The following is a 7,223-nucleotide window of genomic DNA, read 5'->3' as shown; positions in this document are numbered from 1 at the left end:
CCCATCACCTGATTCCTTCTTCTAGTCAGGTTCTTCCGTTCACTCTTCCGGCTAATGATGGCAGGGACTGTCCATAGATACATACATAGAGCAACAGATTTTATAAAGCAATGTGATGGATGCCCTGGCACTTATATGTAACCGCAGTAAGAGCTCGTTAATCTTACCTATATCAATCTAGCAAATTGCCTATGGTTTGCCTATCCATTTCCTAGAATTATCCAGCATATAATTAGTTATTCAGGATATGCAAACAAATTGCCTATTCCCTTCAAACTGCTTTGAAAGTTACGTAACATCAGATAAACACAAGTAAATTAAAAGATCAGGATAAATTAACAATTACAAATGCAGTTACCTTCATCATATATATGTAACATTGAACCCATAGATTATGAAATATTAACAAAATTAATATTCTCAGTAATAAAACAGAGTCCTCATTTTCCGAGTACAGTATGATATTGACCCTTTACTACTTATCTCTGCCCTGTGTAACACTTGTGATCTATTGATACACACTGAATGACTGACATCACCATTGTACGAAATATCAGAAGAAATTACTACCCAAACAAGCAACATGAAATCTCAGTGCAGAAAGAATAGTACTTGTGATCTCAGCAATTTATTATTACGTGCCTACACGGCCAGAGCGTAGTTTGGGCAAGAAGAGAATAGAAGCTTTCGAAATGTGGTGCTACAGAAGAATGCTGAAGATTAGATGGGTAGATCACATAACTAATGAGGAAGTATTGAATAGGATTGGGGAGAAGATAAGTTTGTGGCACAACTTGACCGGAAGAAGGGATCGGTTGGTAGGACATGTTCTGAGGCATCAAGGGATCACGAATTTAGTATTGGAGGGCAGCGTGGAGGGTAAAAATCGTAGGGGGAGACCAAGAGATGGATACACTAAGCAGATTCAGAAGGATGTAGGTTGCAGTAGGTACTGGGAGATGAAGAAGCTAGCACAGGATAGAGTAGCATGGAGAACTGCATCAAACCAGTCTCAGGACTGAAGACTACAACAACAACAACATCAAAATCTTTCATTTGCTGACTACGCCAATCAGTAGTTAGTGTGTTCAGTAGTTAGAATCTTTTATTTAGCTTGCAGTATTGGCGCTCGCTGTATTGCAGTAGTTCGAGTAACGAAGATTTTTGTGAGGTAGGTGATTCGTGAACGGTATAGATTATTGTTTGTCAGGGCCATTCTTTTGTAGGGATTTTTGAAAGTCAGTTTGCGTTGAGCTAAAAATATTGTGTGTCAGTTTACTGGTGATCAGAATAAGTAAAGAGAGTATTGTCTGGGTACGTTCAGTTTTGCTCAGCTGTTTGAAAATCAAATAACGTAGAGGTTTACCAACACAGTAATTCATAAATTTTTCTAAGGGGAGGTTTCAAATTATTCGGAGCACTCGGAAACAGTTCGCATCAAGATTAACTGACAGGTGAAAATAAGGTTTTGGTCTTCATTGGTACTGTCGTCAGGAACGTAATAGGGTGGTTTGGGTCGATCAATAAAAACTTGATTAGTTGATCTTTAATCTTTGTGTGTTACTTGAGTAATCTTTGAATCACTTCGTAAGGACCTTTAAGTGGTCATGTGAGTCCAATCCTTGTTGTTGTGGTCTTCAGTCCGAAGACGGGTTTGATGCAGCTCTTGACGTTACTATATCCTGTGCAAGCCTCTTCGTGTCCCAATAACTACTGCAACATACATTCTTCTGAATCTGCTTACAGTTTTCATCTCTGGCTCTTACTCTGCAATTTTTACCTGTTTGCACTTTCCTCCAATACTAGATTGGTGATCCCTTGATGTCTCAGAATCTGTCCCATCACCTGATTCCTTCTTCTAGTCAGGTTCTTCCGTTCACTCTTCCGGCTAATGATGGCAGGGACTGTCCATAGATACATACATAGAGCAACAGATTTTATAAAGCAATGTGATGGATGCCCTGGCACTTATATGTAACCGCAGTAAGAGCTCGTTAATCTTACCTATATCAATCTAGCAAATTGCCTATGGTTTGCCTATCCATTTCCTAGAATTATCCAGCATATAATTAGTTATTCAGGATATGCAAACAAATTGCCTATTCCCTTCAAACTGCTTTGAAAGTTACGTAACATCAGATAAACACAAGTAAATTAAAAGATCAGGATAAATTAACAATTACAAATGCAGTTACCTTCATCATATATATGTAACATTGAACCCATAGATTATGAAATATTAACAAAATTAATATTCTCAGTAATAAAACAGAGTCCTCATTTTCCGAGTACAGTATGATATTGACCCTTTACTACTTATCTCTGCCCTGTGTAACACTTGTGATCTATTGATACACACTGAATGACTGACATCACCATTGTACGAAATATCAGAAGAAATTACTACCCAAACAAGCAACATGAAATCTCAGTGCAGAAAGAATAGTACTTGTGATCTCAGCAATTTATTATTACGTGCCTACACGGCCAGAGCGTATGCTACACTAAGCGCCAAAGAAACTGGTGTAGGCATGAGTATTCAAGTAGAGATATGTAAACAGGCATAATACCGCGCTGCGGTCGGCAATCAAAATATTCGAGGACTGAGAAATAAAATTAATGAATTAACTATCTGCATAGATGAATTAGAGTCTTCAAACCCAGCTGACATAATCTGCCTCTCGGAACATCATGTGACCACTGGTATAGAACTTTTAAGTGTTACAGGGTTTAGGTTAGCATCTCACTTTTGTAGATCGGAAATGGAGAAAGGAGGAGTTGCCACATTCATCAGGAACTGTCATAAATTTAAGAACATACACATTCATAAATTTTGCCTAGAACAGCATATGGAAGCATGTGCAACAGAATTAGATTTTCACAAAAAATCTTTCATAATATTAAGTGTATATCAAGCACCTGCAGGTAACTTTAATCTCCAGAATGAGATTTTCACTCTGCAGCGGAGTGTGCGCTGATATGAAACTTCCTGGCAGATTAAAACTGTGTGCCCGACCGAGACTCGAACTCGGGACCTTTGCCTTTCGCGGGCAAGTGCTCTACCAACTGAGCTACCGAAGCACGACTCACGCCCGGTACTCACAGCTTTACTTCTGCCAGTACCTCGTCTCCTACCTTCCAAACTTTACAGAAGCTCTCCTGCGAACCTAGCAGAACTAGCACTCCTGAAAGAAAGGATATTGCGGAGACATGGCTTAGCCACAGCCTGGGGGATGTTTCCAGAATGAGATTTTCACTCTGCAGCGGAGTGTGCGCTGATATGAAACTTCCTGGCAGATTAAAACTGTGTGCCCGACCGAGACTCGAACTCGGGACCTTTGCCTTTCGCGGGCAAGTGCTCTACCAACTGAGCTACCAAAGCACGACTCACGCCCAGTACTCACAGCTTTACTTCTGCCAGTACCTCGTCTCCTACCTTTCAGGAGTGCTAGTTCTGCTAGGTTCGCAGGAGAGCTTCTGTAAAGTTTGGAAGGTAGGAGACGAGGTACTGGCAGAAGTAAAGCTGTGAGTACCGGGCGTGAGTCGTGCTTCGGTAGCTCAGTTGGTAGAGCACTTGCCCGCGAAAGGCAAAGGTCCCGAGTTCGAGTCTCGGTCGGGCACACAGTTTTAATCTGCCAGGAAGTTTCATATCAGCGCACACTCCGCTGCAGAGTGAAAATCTCATTCTGGAAACATCCCCCAGGCTGTGGCTAAGCCATGTCTCCGCAATATCCTTTCTTTCAGGAGTGCTAGTTCTGCTAGGTTCACAGGAGAGCTTCTGTAAAGTTTGGAAGGTAGGAGACGAGGTACTGGCAGAAGTAAAGCTGTGAGTACCGGGCGTGAGTCGTGCTTCGGTAGCTCAGTTGGTAGAGCACTTGCCCGCGAAAGGCAAAGGTCCCGAGTTCGAGTCTCGGTCGGGCACACAGTTTTAATCTGCCAGGAAGTTTCATATCAGCGCACACTCCGCTGCAGAGTGAAAATCTCATTCTGGAAACATCCCCCAGGCTGTGGCTAAGCCATGTCTCCGCAATATCCTTTCTTTCAGGAGTGCTAGTTCTGCTAGGTTCACAGGAGAGCTTCTGTAAAGTTTGGAAGGTAGGAGACGAGGTACTGGCAGAAGTAAAGCTGTGAGTACCGGGCGTGAGTCGTGCTTCGGTAGCTCAGTTGGTAGAGCACTTGCCCGTGAAAGGCAAAGGTCCCGAGTTCGAGTCTCGGTCGGGCACACAGTTTTAATCTGCCAGGAAGTTTCATATCAGCGCACACTCCGCTGCAGAGTGAAAATCTCATTCTGGAAACATCCCCCAGGCTGTGGCTAAGCCATGTCTCCGCAATATCCTTTCTTTCAGGAGTGCTAGTTCTGCTAGGTTCGCAGGAGAGCTTCTGTAAAGTTTGGAAGGTAGGAGACGAGGTACTGGCAGAAGTAAAGCTGTGAGTACGGGGCGTGAGTCGTGCTTCGGTAGCTCAGTTGGTAGAGCACTTGCCTGCGAAAGGCAAAGGTCCCGAGTTCGAGTCTCGGTCGGGCACACAGTTTTAATCTGCCAGGAAGTTTCATATCAGCGCACACTCCGCTGCAGAGTGAAAATCTCATTCTGGAAACATCCCCCAGGCTGTGGCTAAGCCATGTCTCCGCAATATCCTTTCTTTCAGGAGTGCTAGTTCTGCTAGGTTCGCAGGAGAGCTTCTGTAAAGTTTGGAAGGTAGGAGACGAGGTACTGGCAGAAGTAAAGCTGTGAGTACCGGGCGTGAGTCGTGCTTCGGTAGCTCAGTTGGTAGAGCACTTGCCCGCGAAAGGCAAAGGTCCCGAGTTCGAGTCTCGGTCGGGCACACAGTTTTAATCTGCCAGGAAGTTTCATATCAGTGCATACTCCGCTGCAGAGTGAAAATCTCATTCTGGAAACATCCCCCAGGCTGTGGCTAAGCCATGTCTCCGCAATTTTCTTTCTTTCAGGAGTGCTAGTTCTGCTAGGTTCGCAGGAGAGCTTCTGTAAAGTTTGGAAGGTAGGAGACGAGGTACTGGCAGAAGTAAAGCTGTGAGTACCGGGCGTGAGTCGTGCTTCGGTAGCTCAGCAGTCTGCCTTCGGCGGTGCTACGGCACGGACGTCTGTTTACGTCCCTGCCGGAGAAGTTCGCGCTCGCGCAGTTGTTTACCTCGTCGGCGTACTAGTGCGTTTAGACGACTCGATATAGAATGGCACATGCATACCGAAAGTCGACTCTCAAGATTAGTTTTTCGAATGAATATGCGAGACCGAAAGCCTACGAAATAGAAAGGTTCCTACGAGACGAAGTTAAACTTGACTACAACGAACTTATCGGAATCCACCTCTCCATAGTGAGCAGTGTTGTTTACGTCAAGCTGATTAACGACGCAGTATGTGACAGAATCATCCGAGATACTAAACATGGACTCAAATTTTGTCACTCTGATGGACATGTTGGAGAAGTAACTATTGATCATGCAGGACTGGGCTTACGGAACATACGTATTTTCGAACTTCCCTTCGAGGTTCCGTCTGATTTGGTCGTTGACGCCTTACGCCCATATGGAAGAGTGCTTAGCCACGTTGAGGAAAAATGGTCTAACTTCACGACTTACCCCTTTCTCAATGGGGTGCGTCAAATCAGAATAGAACTGACACGACATGTACCCTCGTACTTGTTCATCGGCGGATGCAGAGCTATAGTCATCTACGATGGACAACCCAAAACATGCTCAGGCTGTGGGAAAGAGGGCCACGTCCGTTCCGAATGTATGCAGCGGAGGATAGTGCAAGTTCCAAACGGCGAACCCGTACCTCCGTCCACGTTGACGCCGCTGCCACTAACGTATGCGGACGCATTTCGAACGGATCCCATCCCGAAGAATGACCAGCTACAGAATCCTGACAGTTTACGGCAACCGACTGCGGCAGAGACCGCCTCCAGTGATGAAACGACGCACACCTCTGCCGCTCCGGCGCCGACGACGCACTTAACCGAGCGGAAAGGATCGGTAGGAGAAATGGAAATTGATCCTGCTGTTGTGCCGACAGCTGCTTTCGTCCCTGAGCACCGGGAGTCACTCCCGCACTCGCATACGGAGGCGCACACGCGCAAACAACGATCACCGAAGCGCCACAAGAAACGACGGCTCGCGCCGTCGGATACCTGCTTACTGCAGTCCACGTCAGACGGACTTGGGTGTAACGTCGATACAGTGCATCCGGATGCGCAACGGGAGGATCTACCTCCCACACAGCAGTACGACGCGAATCATGCTACGCAGGGGTTGAATACAGACACACCGGACGGAAAGTCGACGGACGGAGTCCCTCCACCCACCGCAGCAACGCCACCACCTTCGGTCAGCCCGGCCGGAGAGACACGACGGGAGCTGGACCTCCAGCACAGGAACTGGGCCGACGAATCCGATACTGACCCCCACACCGACGACGCACCCGCAATGGCGAGTGCTGCGTCCACCGGATGTTAACCGCGCAGAAGATGCAGACTGACGCACAGACAGCATGTCACCGGGCAGCAGCACACAAATTAACATAAGCGTTCATGTGCGCTTTACGCACTGAGGAACAGCGGCAGGCATATCGAACAGCCTCTATTAATATTAATACGATCAGAACGCCTGTCAAATTGCAATTATTACGAGACATGTTGCATGCGTCAGACGTCGACATCGTTCTGCTGCAGGAAGTATGTGTTGAGAGCTTCCCCGACCTCTATGAGTACGATACGTACATTACACCTACTACCGACGGCGGCAGCGGAACAGCGATACTTCTACGTAGCGGCATAGTAGCCGAGGACGTGGTGTACCTGCCGTCAGCGCGAGGACTAGCGCTCACTGTGTTGGGAGTACGGGTCGTTAACATTTACGCACCGTCGGGGTCAGACAGACGGCGCGACCGATCCCGATTTTACGCAGAGGAGATTGCAACACTATTCTTAGGTCGGTATGAACATGTCTTATTTGGAGGCGACTTCAACTGCGTGCTCGCACCAAAAGATCAACACCCCCGTTATACTTCATGCCCGGAGCTGCGGCAACTCATACTGGACATGAATCTCATTGATACATGGGAGCAGATCCATGGCGACAGACGTGGATACACCTACGTCACGAGTCACTCTGCAAGTCGTCTCGATCGCATTTACGTAACACGTCGTCTCGAACCTGCGATCCTCGATGCGGAATTGTGGCCTGTCGCCTTTTCAGATCACATAGC

At 46.6% G+C, this 7,223-nt stretch overlaps 1 non-coding gene across 1 annotated transcript; it reads left to right on the top strand.

Moving 5' to 3' along the window:
• Positions 1-4,148: 4,148 nt before the first annotated feature.
• On the top strand, positions 4,149-4,223 carry Trnas-uga (transfer RNA serine (anticodon UGA)). The gene has a single exon. It is a non-coding gene; the product is annotated as a tRNA-Ser (tRNA).
• The last annotated feature ends 3,000 nt before the right edge of the window (positions 4,224-7,223 follow it).

Source organism: Schistocerca cancellata, chromosome 2, assembly GCF_023864275.1.
Source record: "Schistocerca cancellata isolate TAMUIC-IGC-003103 chromosome 2, iqSchCanc2.1, whole genome shotgun sequence".
NCBI classification, from domain to species: domain Eukaryota; kingdom Metazoa; phylum Arthropoda; class Insecta; order Orthoptera; family Acrididae; genus Schistocerca; species Schistocerca cancellata.
This window is presented reverse-complemented; position numbering and strand designations above follow the sequence as displayed.